Source organism: Sarcophilus harrisii, chromosome 1, assembly GCF_902635505.1.
Source record: "Sarcophilus harrisii chromosome 1, mSarHar1.11, whole genome shotgun sequence".
Taxonomy (NCBI): domain Eukaryota; kingdom Metazoa; phylum Chordata; class Mammalia; order Dasyuromorphia; family Dasyuridae; genus Sarcophilus; species Sarcophilus harrisii.
In genome coordinates this window covers 445895953-445912909 of record NC_045426.1, presented here as the reverse complement: position 1 = coordinate 445912909, position 16957 = coordinate 445895953, and the positions used below count along the sequence as shown (strand labels likewise).

General features: G+C 34.6%; 1 pseudogene; it reads left to right on the top strand.

Annotated features, from left to right (window-relative positions):
• The first annotated feature begins 13284 nt into the window (after positions 1 to 13284).
• On the top strand, positions 13285 to 16396 carry LOC100929972 (annotated as a pseudogene).
• The last annotated feature ends 561 nt before the right edge of the window (positions 16397 to 16957 follow it).

Sequence of the window (16957 nt, the reverse complement as noted above, 5' to 3'; positions counted from 1 at the left end):
CTAGATTTTTTTTTTTTTTCTTAAAGACCAAATCTCAAATTCAAATTATTCTGGTTCTCATTGATTGACCAACAAAAGATATTAGACCAAGTCAATTTGATCTTTGTTTTGGTCCAGATTGACTTAGAGTGAATGTAAATAGAAACTGTTGTTTCTCCCAGAAACCCCTCAGGGCCTTCTCTTTCTAGATTGACCTTTTTTTTTTTTTTTTTTTTTAATTAAAATTTTTTTTGTAACCTGCTTCATTTCTTACTTAGCTTTAATCATTGAATAGGTGTGGCCTCATTCAACCAGACACCAGTTAAAGACCTTAACTTAAAAAGGCCAAAGTCTCCCATTTTATCCAGGGCCATTTCCAGTAGTCCTGATCTTTAGCTTGCCACCAGACTCAGATGGCTCTGGAGGAGAAAGTGAAGTGGTGACATTGCATAGAACACCCTCACTCAAATCCAACTTACCTGCTTGTCATGACATCAAGTCCTAATGTCATGGTAATCCTCTTTGAGAATGAAGGATAAATAATAACAACAGTAGATCACCAGTGCTTGTCACATAAGTATAGTGCCTGGTATATTTCAGTTGTGTCCAGCCTCTTCATAACCTCATTTTACATTTTTTTGATAAAGATACTTGAGTGTTTTACCATGTCCTTCTCCAGCTCATTTTACAGATGAGGAAACTGAAGCAAACTTAGTAAAATAACTTGCCAAGGATACCCAACTAGTGAGTGTTTGAGGTCAGATTTGAAATCAGGAGATGAGGCTTCCAGACTTCAGGCACCCTATCCATTGGACCATCTACCTGGTTTCCATATAAGCCTGGCACTTAGGTACTTAATAAATGTTTATTGAGTGGCTGAGATGAAGAAAGAGAGGCTCAGGAAAATCAAATAATATGCCCAGAATCACTAAGGTAATAAGGGTCCGAGATGGAATATTTGAATCCAAGTTATTCCATTTCCACTTCATAAACTTGAGGAAGTCCATTAGAAAATTAGTTATTAGAAAGTTTTTACATAAATCTGGCTCCACAACTTCCACACATTGTTTCTAGTTCAAACCTTTATGTTTACCTATTTCAAAATATGAATGTATTTGCTGATATATTAGATAAAAATTACTGAACATAAAAAATTATGTGGTCTTAATTTTTTAGTAATAGTAATATAAGTTTTTTTCATGGATGTATACTTCTTATTCCTTTTCAAAAGCTGTTCACATCTGTTAAACTTCATACAGCCTTACAAACTTTTTTTAACTTGAATGTGAGTACAAAATGTGAGTACAAGTAATTTAATTCTCTATATTTTACAACTCTAGAATTTTTATTTGTTACCTTTCCAAGGAGTTTAAACATAGGTTTATGGTTAGAGAAAGAAAATAGAAGTTTCCAAAGTGAAGGAAATTGTTGATGTTGATATAATAAAGAAGATCTGTAATCTACAAAACTTGGTTTTAGTATCTGGTTCTATTTACAAGCCAGCCTTTATTGAATTGGCTTTGGATACGTGGGTTAATTACCTTACACCTTTGTTTCTACTCTTCCTTCAAAGGCAGAACAGACAAAAGATCAAATGTAGCCTCTCTATCCTATTCTACTCATCCTGATACTCCCTTATAAGTTTGCCTGGGAGCATCCATTCAATGTACTAGAGATTTTCCTTTCTCTTAACATTTTGGGGATACCAGAAGTATTACTTCTTAATGATATCTAGCTAGCACTTAAATAGCACTGGTTTCTTATCTGTAACGAACTGGTAAAGTTTATCACAAATAATCAGCATGGCTTTATCAAGAAAAGGTCATTCTGGACTAAATTTAAAGTGTTAAGCCTCATTTTCATTTTTGATGGGTTAAAGAAACTACTAGGATAAAGAGGGATTCTTTGTGGATGATAAGGTCTACCAGATGCCCTTATTTAAGGATGATATTATAATGAATGCATCAAGCCCCAAAATATTTTAATTTTAAGGAAAAGAGCTGTAATCAGAGATTACAACCATAGAAAAGATAACGTTTATAAAGAATATTTGCCCAAATATCTACATCCATTTGAAGGAAATCCCTATAGAGCTTGAAGTTCAGAATGCAAAACATACAGTAAGTACAGAAGAATAATGAGTTGGGCTCAGAGTTGAACAGCACGAGGAGAGTTGAATATATTGCCTTTGAGAAATTATGAAACTCCTTTATGGATCTCAAGCTTCCCATGAAAACAAAGGTTCGATTTTTTAATCTAAGTATTCTACCATTGTTATTATGGCAATGAGTCATGATTACAACTGCTTGCAAAGAAATAAAAATAAGTTATCCTTTTGAACATGATGGCAAGGCACATGGTAGATGTGAACATGGTGCAACATATAACTAAAGCGGAACACTAAATAAGAACAGGAATAAAAGATATCATCAAAGAATTATATAATAGAAAGTGAAGGTAGATTGCTCTTCAGGCAAGAATAGTAGAGGATTAGACAGCTCCTCTAGTATCCCTAAAACGTGAGGAGAAAGAAAGGAAAACTTTTAGTACATTGAATGAATTCCCTCAGGCAAACTTATGGGGAGCATCAGGATGAGTAGAATAGGATAGAGAGACTACATTTGATCTTTTGTCTGTTCTCCTGCCTTTGAAGGAAGACTAGAAATGTCATTCCTTCAACTCTCCCCCTCCAAGAACTCAATGCACTCACTTATTTGAGGTGCCCAAAGCTTTGATAGTCTCCACTCAGGCCAGACATCTTAAGGAACCTATCAGAATTCCCTCCTCAGTGATTAACAAACTCCCCCTAAGTTTTGCCTTCTCCTTTCAGGGATTCTGACCTGGTATAGGTTATCAGCCAAACCCTATTTTCTATCCTTCATTGCCTGATTTCTTATTTCCATTCCCTTCAACACAATTTATCCACCTCCTAAATTTCATTCAAAGTCCACGCATCCCTTTCATTGTTCTCAGTGGAATGACTGTTCTATATGCAATAAATCTTTCATTTTAAATCTTTTTCTTTGCCACTTCTATTTTTCTGGCTCTCATTGAGGCTTGGCTGCCTCCTGAAGTCTTCCTGGACACACCTTTCTCTTAAACACCTATCCTTTTTGGTTGAAGTGAGTGAGTTGGAGTACTCCTTGCAGCTCCTCATTTCCACTTCTGGGCTTTCCTTCTACTGTTAACATAACTTCTTCTTTGTGGTTTATTTTCCTTGGAGGTTTTTCTATTGACCCTTAGGATTATCTTCTCACCCTTCTTTCCTTTTTGAGTTGAGTATGTAACTAATAATCTTTGTCTTCTTTCCAACTCCTGCTCTCTTATCAGGGAACTTCAACATATATTTTGATGCTCAGATATCTTAGTTTCCCAGTTCTTTCATTTATTTCACATAACCTATTCCTCCACTCCATTTCAGCTGCATTCAAAACTCTTGGCATCATTTACAAATGTACCACTTCTCTGTTGATAAACTTTGCAATACTTTTCTCTGATCATAATATATTTGTGATGCCCCCTCTTTTTCTCCCTTGCAACTCCAGATCTCATTATTCATTCTTATAGGAACTTCCAACCTCTTGATCACTCAGTTTTTCCCCAGGCTATTATTCCCATGCTAGTTATGTTTTCTTTACTTTCCCTTCTTGATCTCTTGGCGAATGAATTCAATTCTACATTTTCTTCTCTTCTCTCCAGTCCCTTCCTTCTTTATTTTATCAAAGCACTTGTTTGGGGCACCAAGTCTCTCTTGTATTATTTCCACAATTTGCTGTCTTCACTCTTATTCATGTGCTTCTGAATGAACCTGGAAAAAATTACAAAACTATGATGACTGGACCTATTATAAATTTGTGATCCATAATCTTAACTGGGCCTTCACTCTGGCAAGTCAGTTCCTTTAACAATATCATAATTACTTCACTCAAGTAGTTAGGTGGTGCACTGGATGGTATGCCAGCCCTCAGGAGGAATAAGTTCAAATCCAGTTTTAGTCATGTACTATCTGTGTGACCTTTGCCAAAAAAACCCCAAATGGAGTCCCAAAAATAGGATGTGACTGAAATAACTGAAGAACAAAAATTACACACCATCTTACTTACCATTTTGGCATTTCCAAATCTTTTCATTCATTCCTCTTCAGTTTTCCAATAGCTACTCCTCTCACCCATTCATATTTTACTGAAAAATTTGAGGCAATTCTGAGAATTTCCTCTTTTCCTCTTCTCCTCATCTTTGTTCACCCAGATTAGAAGGCTTTCTGCAACTATCTTCTACTTTTTCTCTTTCTCAAATGAAGAGGTTACTCTCCTTCTTGCCAGGGCTTATCCCTCTCTATGAACAAGTGATCTATTGCATTTCAACTTTTTTTTAGCAGATTTTCCTTCTGTCATCCTTTCTCTCTCACTTGTTATTAATTGCTCTCAATCTATTGGCTACTTCCTTATAGCTTACACACATGCCCATGTCTCTTCCCAACCTAAAAAATCAAAACATAACAAAATCTCTCACTTCATCTGTTCAGCTTCACTAGCTATCATCCAATTTCTCCCTTCCTTTTTTTATTGCTAATCTCTTCCAATAATTCAAGCATCTACTCAATAATTAAGTACATACTATGTCAGGCACTATAATAAGAACTGGGGGTACAAATAAGAAAGAAGAAAGACAATCTTTGCCTTCAAGGAAGTTATACTCTTATGGGAAAAAACAACACAGAAAAGGAAGTTTGGAAAATGTTCAGGTAGTATCCAAATCAAGGAAAACTTTGGGAGGAATTGAGTTCCACTTTCCACTTTTCCAGTCAAAGGGAGAGGAAGCTGAAGAAGTATCTGAATATCCAAAATTGAGTTAACAGCATGAATGGGATTAGAAGTGATGAGTTTATTTTGAAAGACATACCTTTTTCATGGAGTTGAAATCAAGCTGAGCTGAAGATGGAGAGTGGAGTAACAAAGTAATCTATATCATTGCCTTAGTTAATATTGTTTTCTCTCTCTCCTTAACCTCTACAACTTGGCTTCTGACCTCCCCAATTCACCAAAACATCTCTTCCCAAAAGTTAACAATGATCTCTAAAATGGCAGATCTAATGATCTTTTTTCAATCTTTATCCTTCTTGATCTTACTGTAGCTTCTGACAGATGTTAATCACTCTTGTTCTTGTCATCTCTGTTCTTGATACTTTATTCTCTTTAGGTTTTAGGGACACTATTCTCTCAGATCCTTTGCTAGATCTTTGTATAGGTCATGCATGGTAAATATGAGTGTCCCCTGAGGCTCTATCCTGAGACTTTTGCCCTTTCTCAGATTAGTCAGGCCTAACTTCACATCTTCAGCTATTTAATAGCTATTTCAAATTGAATGTCCCTCAGAAATTTTTGACTCAATATGTCCAAATCTGAATTAATTATCTTTTCCCCTAAGCCTTCTCTCCTCCTCAAATTTCCTATTACTATCAAGGGCATCATCATCCTCCCAGGTATTTATACTGGTAACCAAGATATAATCTTGAGCTCTTTATTCTTTCTATCCCTTCCTCATATCCTTCCTTGTCAAGTCCTGTTATTTCTGCTTTTGTAACATTTCTCATTTCTTATAATGGGTATGCTGGAGTCAATACATAGCTTTGATTCGTAGCTGATTGTCAAATTTTCAGCATCAGTACTTACATCTTGGAAATCAGCAAATCTTTCAAATGAGGGCTTGATTTATTGTTGTGTTGATTATCTAGACTTAAGAAAATGATAGAAAAATATTAATAATTCAGAAGAAGCTAAAACTGTATCCTGACTGTTTTTTTTCCCTCTGGAGGACTATTAAACATTTACCAGCACATTCTTTTTCATAAGCTTCTGAGCCCTTCTCTTCTCTGATACTGAAGCCATCCTGATAAAAATCCTCCTTATCTCATACCTGGACTATCATAATAATAATCTGCTGCTTAGGCTCTGTGCCTTAAGTCTTTTTGCATTTACATTTAGTTATCAAGTTAATCTTTCTAAAGTATAGATGTAGCAATGACCCATGTTCAAAATACTTTTTCCTTCAAAGCACTGAAAAACTGACCCTCTCCTATCATTTTAATCTTCTTATATCTTACTTCCTTGTGTTTCACTCCATACTACCACCCCAGCAATCCAGTAACATTGATATGCTTGTTGTCCTAGCACAAGACACTCCTTTTCCAGAATCTTGCCATTTTCACTGACTATCCCCCATGTCCAGAACCACATATTTACTATACCACAGTTTCTAGACTGATGGGAGAAATTATACATGTATATGTACACACATATAAACACATTTATAAATATTTAAAAGATACAAATTTTATCAGTACATATATATATGTGTATGCATACATACATATATACACATAGAGGTATTATGTACTCCACATACATATATGTGTATATTTGCACATACATGCATCCACATACACATAAATTAGATTTAATCAGAGCGTTTGATAGTCATGCTAGTCTTTCTTTTCTCCTATGTGAAGGAGTTTGTATTAACAAATTGTACAGTTAATTCAGAATTGAATTCAGAATTTAAAGAATTGTTATTAATAGTTCCATGTCAATTTTGAAGATTTCTATTTGTATATAAGAAGTATAGAGAGTTGTGCTTGATCTTCTTATTAATATTTTTATCACTGAATAAGAATAAGGCATATATTGAATTCCAAATAATCTCAACAGGTTAGAATGTTGGGCCAAATATTATGACATAAAGTTTAATAGGAATAAATGCAAATTCCTACACAATTAAAAAAAATCAGTTTGTGTATTGCTTCTATGTTAGAGATGGAGCTCTGTTCAGACAAGAACTCATCTGAAAAACATTTTGGGATTTGATGCACAAATGATCCAGAATGATAATTCAGTCTAGCATGCATTAAGAAAGGCATAGATAGTTGTGCTGTATTTTATCCTGGTCTGACTAAATTTAGAGTATCGTATTCAGTTCTGGGCTCTACATTTTAAAAAGACATTGATAAGCTTGATGAACATCCAAAATGGTGAGGACAAGGGTAGCTGCCTCCAAAAATCTGTTGACATCAAGCCTCGAAGATTTATTTTTATTGCTTCTATTGGGCTCAACTAAGAGCAAAATTTGGAATTTCAGAAAGGTAATTTTAGGTTTGAGGTAAGGTAAAACTTACTCGTATGGTTTCCTAAATCTGCAGTGCACCCCTTTAATCAATATTTCTACTTGTTGAAATTCTATTTATCCTTTAAGGTGCAGTTCACATTCATACTCTTCCATGACACTTTCCTGTTTCCAACCTTCCCATATTAAAAAGAATCATCTACTTATTGTAGCTTTCACATGCACTTATATTTTTCTTATATTTATTTGTGTGCTTTGCCCTTGATAAATATATGTTGAATGAATGGTACAATCTGAGCAAAAAGCCATTATCATTTTTGTAAGTCTATAAACAGTTAATCTGCAGTATGAGTAAGGTTATCAGATATGAAAAGGTGTTATCCCAGTCTTCACTGCCAAAGAACAGCAGGATCTTAATTCTCTAGATGTAGTAATAAACACTAAAATATCTGATATGAATCTTAGTTATGCAAGAAAAGTGCATAGGAAGAGGTTGATGTGTCACGTTGGACTTAAGGAAGCAGACTTTCAAGGACACTGCTTTGCAGGGTATTCATGTTATTCCTTTAGCTCTGTGGCCTTTGGATGACTGGATGAACATTAATGCTGCCAAGTGTTCCCTCACCAGACATTTGATAATCAGATAAAAATATAAGGGCAGGTGTCAGCGAAGGCAGCAGGGAAGAAGTAGACTAAACCTACCAGAAAAGGAACTGGAAATTGGCCCTAGTAACCTCCAGCTCAACTAGCTGGCTATTTCTGTTTGATTTGTTGAAATACTGAAAGAAAACCTTAATGTGCAAAAAAAGAAAAAGACCAAGGAAAGTTTGTGACTTTCATCAGAACACAAACTACAGGGGTTAAAAACAACTATGGATTCATTAAATATGGTACTAGGGTACTCCTATGGACTAAATCATTTAATGCACCCCTTCTAAGCATCCTGAACAAAATTAGAGATTGGATTAGGAGGCCTGGGGAAAATAAGATTAACAATATGAAGTGTATCCATAATTCCATTTCTATTGGTGTGGGATGGACTAGAAACCAGATCTAGATCAGAGACATTCCTGTCTATTTTGGTGTTCTGTTTGATCTGAGAAGCAGTGCAGCAAGGAGAATGCAGAAGCCAACTTTTCCTCCTCTTTTGAAACTGGCTTCCTTCCTAAGTAGAGCAATTCTTGCCCCGTTTAATTTTTTTATGCCCATTGGTCTTAGAACTGTTTTGTCATTTATAGCTTAATATTTACTTGAAACACAGAAGTTAGAAATATACTTTTTAAAAAGCAATAGTAAAGCATTTATTTCCATTTACAGAACTCACATCTTAAAGAATGCTTCGATTAAAAAAATTTTTTCTTTTCTTATTTTGTGCTGTGAGCTGTATCACAGCTAAAAAGAAGTGCCTGTATTTGGATCTGATCTGTGTACTTTCAATCTAGTTTTTTTTAAATCATATTTTCTTTACATTACATCTCTTCCCAAATATATCCTTTTTTAAAATTTACATTTAAAATAATTTTGGCTTGTTTGTTTTTAAACTTAATTATACCTTGGAAATCAGCAATGGATTTAACATGATATAAAGCAGAGAACAGTTTTCTGTCAGCTAATAGAATTATATTTTATTATATTACATATTATTTAGCACATATAAAAGCATTTGCTGAGGAAGTAAAAATATTGAAAGATTTTGAGTTACTCTTATAATCATTGTATCTGCTTTATCCTTGATAAAGACATTGATAGGAAAGCAATCAACATATATTTATTGAATTCCTCCTGTTTATGAAATTAATAAAAAAAATTAATTCCTGTCATTAAAGGGCTCCATAGATTGTTGAATTGGAAAATGTTTGCAAGAATAATTGCATCCCAACAGTAGTCATTCATTTTTTTCACATTTGATTGTTTCAGTGATGAAAATGAATTTCTTTCTATTACCCACTTTCAATGTTCAAGATTCATACTTTCATTCAGAAAACATTTATAGATTTCTTAAGGTTTCCTCTTCTCCTACTCTTTCAGCTTGTCCCATTCAAGAAATTTCTGCCCTTATCATATCTAACCAAGTTTTTGAGAAGGCAAGTTGCTGAGGATTATTATTCAACTCACCTATTCCAACATTCTGTTCTCTCTCCTGTGGCTCCCTCCCTCCCAAGTTACTACTCTTCTCTCCAGATCCAGATCAATTATCGGAGAGGAAAATTTCTAGGATTCTATATTAGTTGAAACTATATATAATAAGACCTGTCCTCAGTATGTAGCATATCATTGTGTAGCATGAAGAGTAACAAAAGATATTTCTAGCCTCTCCTACCTTCCCCCTACCCAAATACCATTCTCCAAGGGAGAATTTAATTCCTGCTAGAAGGGGAAGCAGGAAGTTAGACTTGGAAGGCCATTGTTTTGCTTTCCTCAGGGAGAAGTGATACTGGACTAGAGTCATATTTATGTCAATGTAGAGGATGCAACTTTTAGGGTCAAGATAATTGCTGATCTTTGCTGACTCTATAGCTGAGACTTGGCCCCTTTCCCTCTAAATACCAATTTTGCAATGAATACACATAGTGATTATCAAGGAAAATCCATTTGTCCAATTTAATAGCAAAACAAAAATCAGAGAAAGTATATATCTGACAATATATACAAGGCAATAAAGTCAAAGACCTCTCCCTTTGGGAACAAAGTAAACTCAATTTAACCAAAAGAGATTCCTCAAAGTCTAGTGTAACAAGCTGGTAATAGGGACATGATGGATACTGTAATTTCTTCTGATGTTGTCTTCTTATCAGAATCTTTTCCTTCAGCAACCTAAATTGGGGTTGGCCTTGTCTATCTTCCCTCTTGATGCTTGAAGTATAAAGTATCTGAAGTCTAAAGAAATGCAGCAATTTAAAAAAAGCTTGAAGAAGACTGAAGAGACTAAAGACACTGGAGTTTTCTCATTCTCCATAACTGTTATGGGCCAAAACTTGAAACAAGGTGCTAAGTCAGTGGAACTGATAGAGACAATAGTTATCTAATTTAGCATAGTGTTTAACAGTTCTCTAGTTCAGTACATGTACTTAGTTCTTACTATAGTTCTACAACATTCACACCTTTAAGACAGCATATATAAGCTAGGAGCCTCAACCAGGATTCAGTGGGGGAGATTCAGAAGCCAGAGAAGGCAGGCAGCGAGTTCAAGCTCTAGGAACCAAGACAACAGAACGCCTCTAAGAAAGCTAACTAGGACACAGGAAAGGAGACAAGACTTTGAAAGAGACAATTAAGGATTTGGACTTTAATACCTGGCTATATTTGGGGTGATTACTGAACTGAAAGGAAGGCTGCCTCCAGAGACCCCAAGAAAACCCCAACAAGAGAACATTACATTTTAGAGAAGAATATTACACACAACATCATCTCACTCATGACACAGATATGGGACATTGATCATTAGCATTAAGGAGAAAATCCCATATTGACGTGGGTTACATATAGTTATTAGAAATCATTAGAAATTTTGGGAGGTTATTCTGCAAACTCTTTCAATATAATCATATTGGTTCAATTTATCCAGCAATTCTACACAAATATACTTCTTTTCCTAATCAATTCTTCATCTACATTCAAACATCTGGTCTCTTTCATCACTTTCATTTGAAATTTCTATCCTTTCCACTTATATTCCTATGCAACTCAAAGTCATCTTCTCTCTATGTCTCTTGCTGTCTCTGTCTCTGTCTCTTTGTCTCTATCTGTCTGTCTGTCTGTCTGTCTCTACCCCTCTCCCCATCTCCCTCCCTCCTCCTACTCTGGAGTCCTTACTACTCCAAAAAATACTACATACAGAAAACTTGTTAAATTGTGACTTCATCTTCTTTAATGTGAACATGTGCCTTTCACTCCTTTCCTTAATTGGTTTCTCTTTGAAGGAATAGTTTCCTTTTAAGGTCTTCCCCCCCAAAAAAAACCAAAAAAAAAAAAAACCAAAACAAACAAAACTGCTCCTTCTTCTAATTGCTATTCCACCATCTGTTAACAATACTTTCTCTTTTGAAATCTGCTTGGTCTTTTCAATGAACTTGGAGTTCAAAGGACTTGGTTTGAATCCCAACTCTGTCCTAAATAGTTTTAATAGTGGGTTGGACAAATCAGAATTTCAGGATTTAGAGTTATAAGGAACTTTAGAGATAATCTGGTTCACTCTTTTTATCTGTGGAGAAACTGAGACTCTGAGACCCAGTGAGATAAGTTTATAAAGATAGTTAGCAGATATTAATCTAAATACTCCTGACTGTGTGCTTTCAGAAAGTATAAAATAATACCATGCTGCTATTTTACCTGAATCTTACTTTACTCATCTGCCGAATGGGAAAATGTAGAATTGTTAAAGTTGTAAAACTAAAAATGATATGTGAATATTAGTTATTCTTATTTCCATTATCCTTGTTTTATCTATTTTATTTATGTATTCATTTATTATTTATCTACCTACTGGTAGTCAGTATCTGGCACAGTAGAAAGAGTACTAATTTGGATTTAAACTTGGAAGACTCCCATTTGAATCCACAGTCTCCTACTTAATGTGTGACTTGAGGCAAGTTATTTTACCTTTCTGAGTCTCAGTTTTTTCATCTGTAAAATGAAAATAATACTTCCAATACTCAACTCTTGGGATTGTAAATAAAATACTTTGCGAACCTTAAAATGCTATAAAGATGTGAGCTATTATTTGTTATTTCTGGGTAGCTTCAGGATTTATATCATTTTCCCAGCTACTTTGGAGCGACCATAATTAGAGACTTCTAGTTAGGATTTTTATAGTTAGGATGATAATGATGATGATAATAGCTAAATTAGAAACTTCCCTTAATCCTTTTGTCACTCAACTTTATCATTTTTTTTTTTTACCTTGAACCTTTTTTTACTACTAAGCTTGTTGAAAGAAAAGTCAATGTTGCTTTCTTTTCTTTAACTCCACCTTATACTTTAATCCCTTAATGTGTTTTTATAAATATAGGATCATAGATTTGTTAGAGACCATCAATTCCTTTATTTCAGAGGTGAGGAAAATGAGGGAAAAAAGAAGCTAAGAAATTTGTCCGTTATCAAAATTACCAAATGACTAAGGCAGGATTTTAATTAAGTTTTTCTGGATTCCAGCTCAGTACTCTTATTATTTGTTGTCACCTACCTGCCATAACATTCTACTTAAACCTTTCTCTCAAAGGTCATCAAATAATATACTGTCCAAGTGCAGTGGTGTTTTTGGAGTCCTTATCTGCTTAACCTCTTAGGTACATATAGATCTGCTGATTACAACTTGAAACCATTCCTCCTTCTTTGCTGTTCTACTGAACTCGATTGGTTCTTCTCTTATCTCCTTAATTGTCACTTCTCTGTTTTCTTTACTGTTTCCACTTCCTAATCCCCCATTTTTATATTCCTTAGGATTCTCTCCTTTATCCCTTTCCTTTTCCCCTTCCCCTGTAGTTTCTTCTTTGACAATTGTATCTAATTTTGTGACTTTAAATATAACTATAATAATGAGATTACAAAGTATGAATTATGATTTGGAGGCAGATAACTGGATAGTGGCAATTACTGATGATAGAATCAGTCTTCCTTGCTTTTGGCCTATAAAAGCAGTGTTCATAATTTCTAGAGATCTCTTGAGTGATTAACTCCACATTCTTTTCCTTATACCTTCTTACAGAGTGTAACTAGAGGAGGAGATTTTTCTTTCCCTTTGCTTTCCCCCAAGGGGAGGTAATAGTGACATTGTAGTAGTCCATAGCCATGGAAGACATGTTTATTATGTACATTGCCTGAGAAGGGAATTTCAGGACACTGTTAATAAATTTTAGTCTCCTCTGAATGTCTTTGTGTGTGTGTGTGTGTGTGTGTATGTGTGTGTGTGTGTGCGTGTGTGTGTTGTGTGTGTATGTACACATGCACGCCCGCATGTGTTAGTGTGTGTGTGTGTGTGTGTGTGGGGGGTATGTGAGAGAAGGAAATGGATTTTCAACTCACTAGGGAATGTGATTTTAGAATATAGTCTCCTAGAAGAGAAGAATGATTTTCTGGTCAGTACTAGTTGTGGAAGGGTAATTAGATGATATGGTGAGTAGAGTAATAGGCCTGTAGTCAGAACAGCTCAACTTCATGAGTTCAAATCTAGCCTCAGACTCTAGCTGTATGGTACTAGGTAAGTTACTTAACTCTATTTACCTCAATTTTTTCATCTGTAAAGTGAGTTAGAGAAGGAAATGGCAAACCATTTCAGTATCTTTGCCAAGAAAACCCCAAATGGGGTCATAAAAAGTTGAACATGAATAAACCACACTGGAAATTACCTTGAGGATAGCTCCAAGTTCAAGTATTGGGCCTTTCAGAGAACAAATTCTTAGTGAAATATGCTACTGGGAGAAAGACAAGGATGGTCCATATGGTTCTTACATAACATTCTATTTGGAGAGAAAAGCTAGTGGCTGAAATAGATGGTACAGGTCTGATGCGAAGAGGTTTGCTTATTCTGTAATTTCCAAGCCATATTTACCTTTTAGGAGACTCTAAGCATAGGAAAGTGCTATGACTCTTAGGCATACTGTATAAGTACACTCTGGGAAAGAGTAATCGCTTAGCAGAAGGACAGAAGGCTAATATCTCACCCCAAATTCCCTTTGGTCTGAGTAAAAGAATAGGGGAAACTGAAAGACTATTTGATTGTTTTATATTTTTGTATTTGTTCATAGTTGCTGTTAGCATCTTATACATTTTATCTGAAGTGAAATAAAAGATGTATTATACCCAAGAATTATACTGAGCATTGAATGCCATCATAGGATTTGGAGACTCTGTCAGCTACCTTTGGGAAAACCTAGACATGGGGTATACTTAAAGTATGTGATATTTGTTTTTTAAATTTTGGAATCTTTTCTAGATTAATTGGGTCAACAAGTTAAAAAGGAAAATAAGTAGATCCATCCTTTGGGGTCAAGTTCTTAGGATTCTACCTCTTTCTTATGAACCTTGGTTCATTTATATATATAAATCATATATAAGAATCCTTATAGTGGGTGGGTGGATTGGGACTCAGAACCTAGTTTACAAATTGTATATAATTCCTTTTCTTTCTTTTCTTTTCTTTCTTTCTTCCTTCCAAATTGTATATAATTCCTTTGCTTGCTTCCTTCCTTCCTTCCTTTCTTTTTTCTCTGAGGCAATTGGAGTTAAATGACTTGTCCAGGGTCACACAGCTAGGAAGTGTTAAGTGTCTGAGGACAGATTTGAACTCAGGTCCAACTGTCTGAGGTCAGATTTGAACTCAGGTCCTCCTGACTTCAGGACTGGTGTTCTATCCACTGTGCCACTTAGCTGCCCCCTATAATTTATTTTATTAGACTGTAACCTTGATGTTAACTGCAATTATATTCTATTTTTTGTATCTTCTATTATATCTAAGTAACCATTTAATGAATATTTCTTGAATGAATCAAGAGAGGGAAGAAAAATAAAAGCAAGAGAAAAAGATTGTGAAGCTGGCAATATGGCAACAGTGAAACAGTGGAAATAATGTTGTAAATTAAGAGACACTTAATTTCTCACTCTTTTGCTCCATAATAGTTGATTTTACCTTAAAGGTGAGATTAATAAGAGGTGTTGCTTTCATTTATGAGAAAGAGCAGACTGATAAAGCATATGGACCAATTGTTGTTCTTTTTTTCCTCTTCATTTTTTCTTTTCTTCTTAAGTCTTAATCTTATAATAGCTCCTGCAAAGAAATCTTCATTCTGGAAAATAGGCAAATAATTTAATATTTGCAGCTTGTTGGGTCAAAGGGTGTGTGTTTCAGGGCCTAACCTTTTGTTTTTGGTTTAATCTTTCTTCTTGAAATGTTATAAAAATATTTTGATGTAATTTTGACATTAGAATAAAATAATTATTGGTATTACTGGATAAAACTTCCTCTGGAAGGTGGATCTGCTAGGTGATAGATTATTTTTGGTCACAGCAACTCAGTGAAAATTGACTACTAAGGCCATTATCAAAAAAAAAAAAATTGAAGAAATAAGAGGAAAATAATTGTTGCTATAAAGTTGTCTAATTCTCTTGTTTTGTGTGACTACAAATAAATCCAGTTTGAGTTAAGGGAAAAAATAATGTTGACTATATAACATCCTTTTTAATTCCACAAAGGACTTAGAGTCCTGTGATTCAGGATGATAAAGTTAAAATAAAATGGAAATGGGAATTTTTAAGGTTACCAATCTTTGTGTAAAAAAGAAGATATAATTGAGGCTATTCAAGACATTCCCTTTTTATTACCTTTACATTAAGCACAACTGAGTTCAGTTTTAATCAACTGCAAAATGACAACCAAGAGCTTTTTTTTAATAAGTAGATTTTGGCAAATTATTTTTAACTCATAGTTTGAGCTTAAGAAGTGTCACATTGTGGAGAGCTGGTCAGTAACTGTGGAGCATCTAAAGTTTGGAAACATTTTTTTTTTTGGCTCTTCGATGGCCTCCAGCCATCAACATGCCACATAGAGTTACACTGAAAACAGTATGGTTACTACTTGGATTATCATGAAAAAAAGAGAAAGAAGAAAAGCCAAGAGGGTCATGAATGGTCAAAGAAAGGAAAGAAAATGATTGGTCTAAAGGCCAAACTCTATCATAAACAGCATCTTAATGAGAAGATTCAGATGAAAAAGACTATCAAGATGCATGAAAAGAGAAATACCAAGAAAAAGAATAATTTAAAAAACTCCCCAAGGATCAATGCCTGCATATCTTTTGGATAGAGAGAGACAATCCCAAGCCAAAGTCCTTTCCAACATGATTAAACGGAAATGAAAAGAAAAAGCTGGTAAATGGGAAGTATCCTTGCCAAAAATTTAGGCCTAGGATAAAACAGAAGTGTTAAAAGTTATACATACAGGAAAGAGAAAGAAGAAGGCTTAGAAGAGAATGGTTATTAAAGTCAGCTTTGCTGGGGATAATTTTACTTGAAAATCACTAAAGTATGAAAGATTTATTGGACCAATGGGTTTGTGTTTTAAGAAGACTCATGTAACTCATCCTGACCTTAAAGCCACTTTTTGCCTACCCATACTTGGTATGAAGAAGAATCCCTCCTCCCCATTATATACATCTTTGGGTGTTATTATCAAAGAGATTATCATTAAAGTGAATGTGAGTGAGCTGGGTCTTATGACACAAGGAGACAAAATTATCCAGGGAAAATATGCACAGGTTACCAACAATCTAGAAAATAATGTATAAATGCTATCTTATTTGTTTGATTGACTGAATGAATGAAGTTTTACATCTTTGATGATTGTTAAAGATTCTACAATGTATCAGGAAAACCACAACAGTTACTATATTGAACAGTCACAAAACAAACCCAAAGACCCAGTTCTACACATTGGTTGTTTTGATTTGAAGTTAACTTGGAAAAGAGATGAGACACTGTTTTCTTTTATGAGATTTTTCCCCGTTTAGGAGTGGTAATAATTTAAAAAAATGCTTGTCGCTACAAAAAATACTGTCACATTGCAAAACTAGAACAGCTGTTGAAAATCCTATATTTTATGAGATCACAGCTTTTGAAAGAAAGAGTGTAATAGGCTTTAAATAGAGAAAATTCTGATTGAGCATGGATTTGGTCTTTAATTTTACATTTTAAAAATAAGTTACATGCTACCAATGCCTTGTGTGGTTACCTGCCACTTCTTAGCTTATTGTATATAATTATTAAGTGAGCCTACCCTAGGGGCTAACAATTTCATTTAGAAATAATTCAGACAAAAACACCAGCTGTGTTACTTTAGGTTTCCTCTTTATTATACTACCTGCTCTCT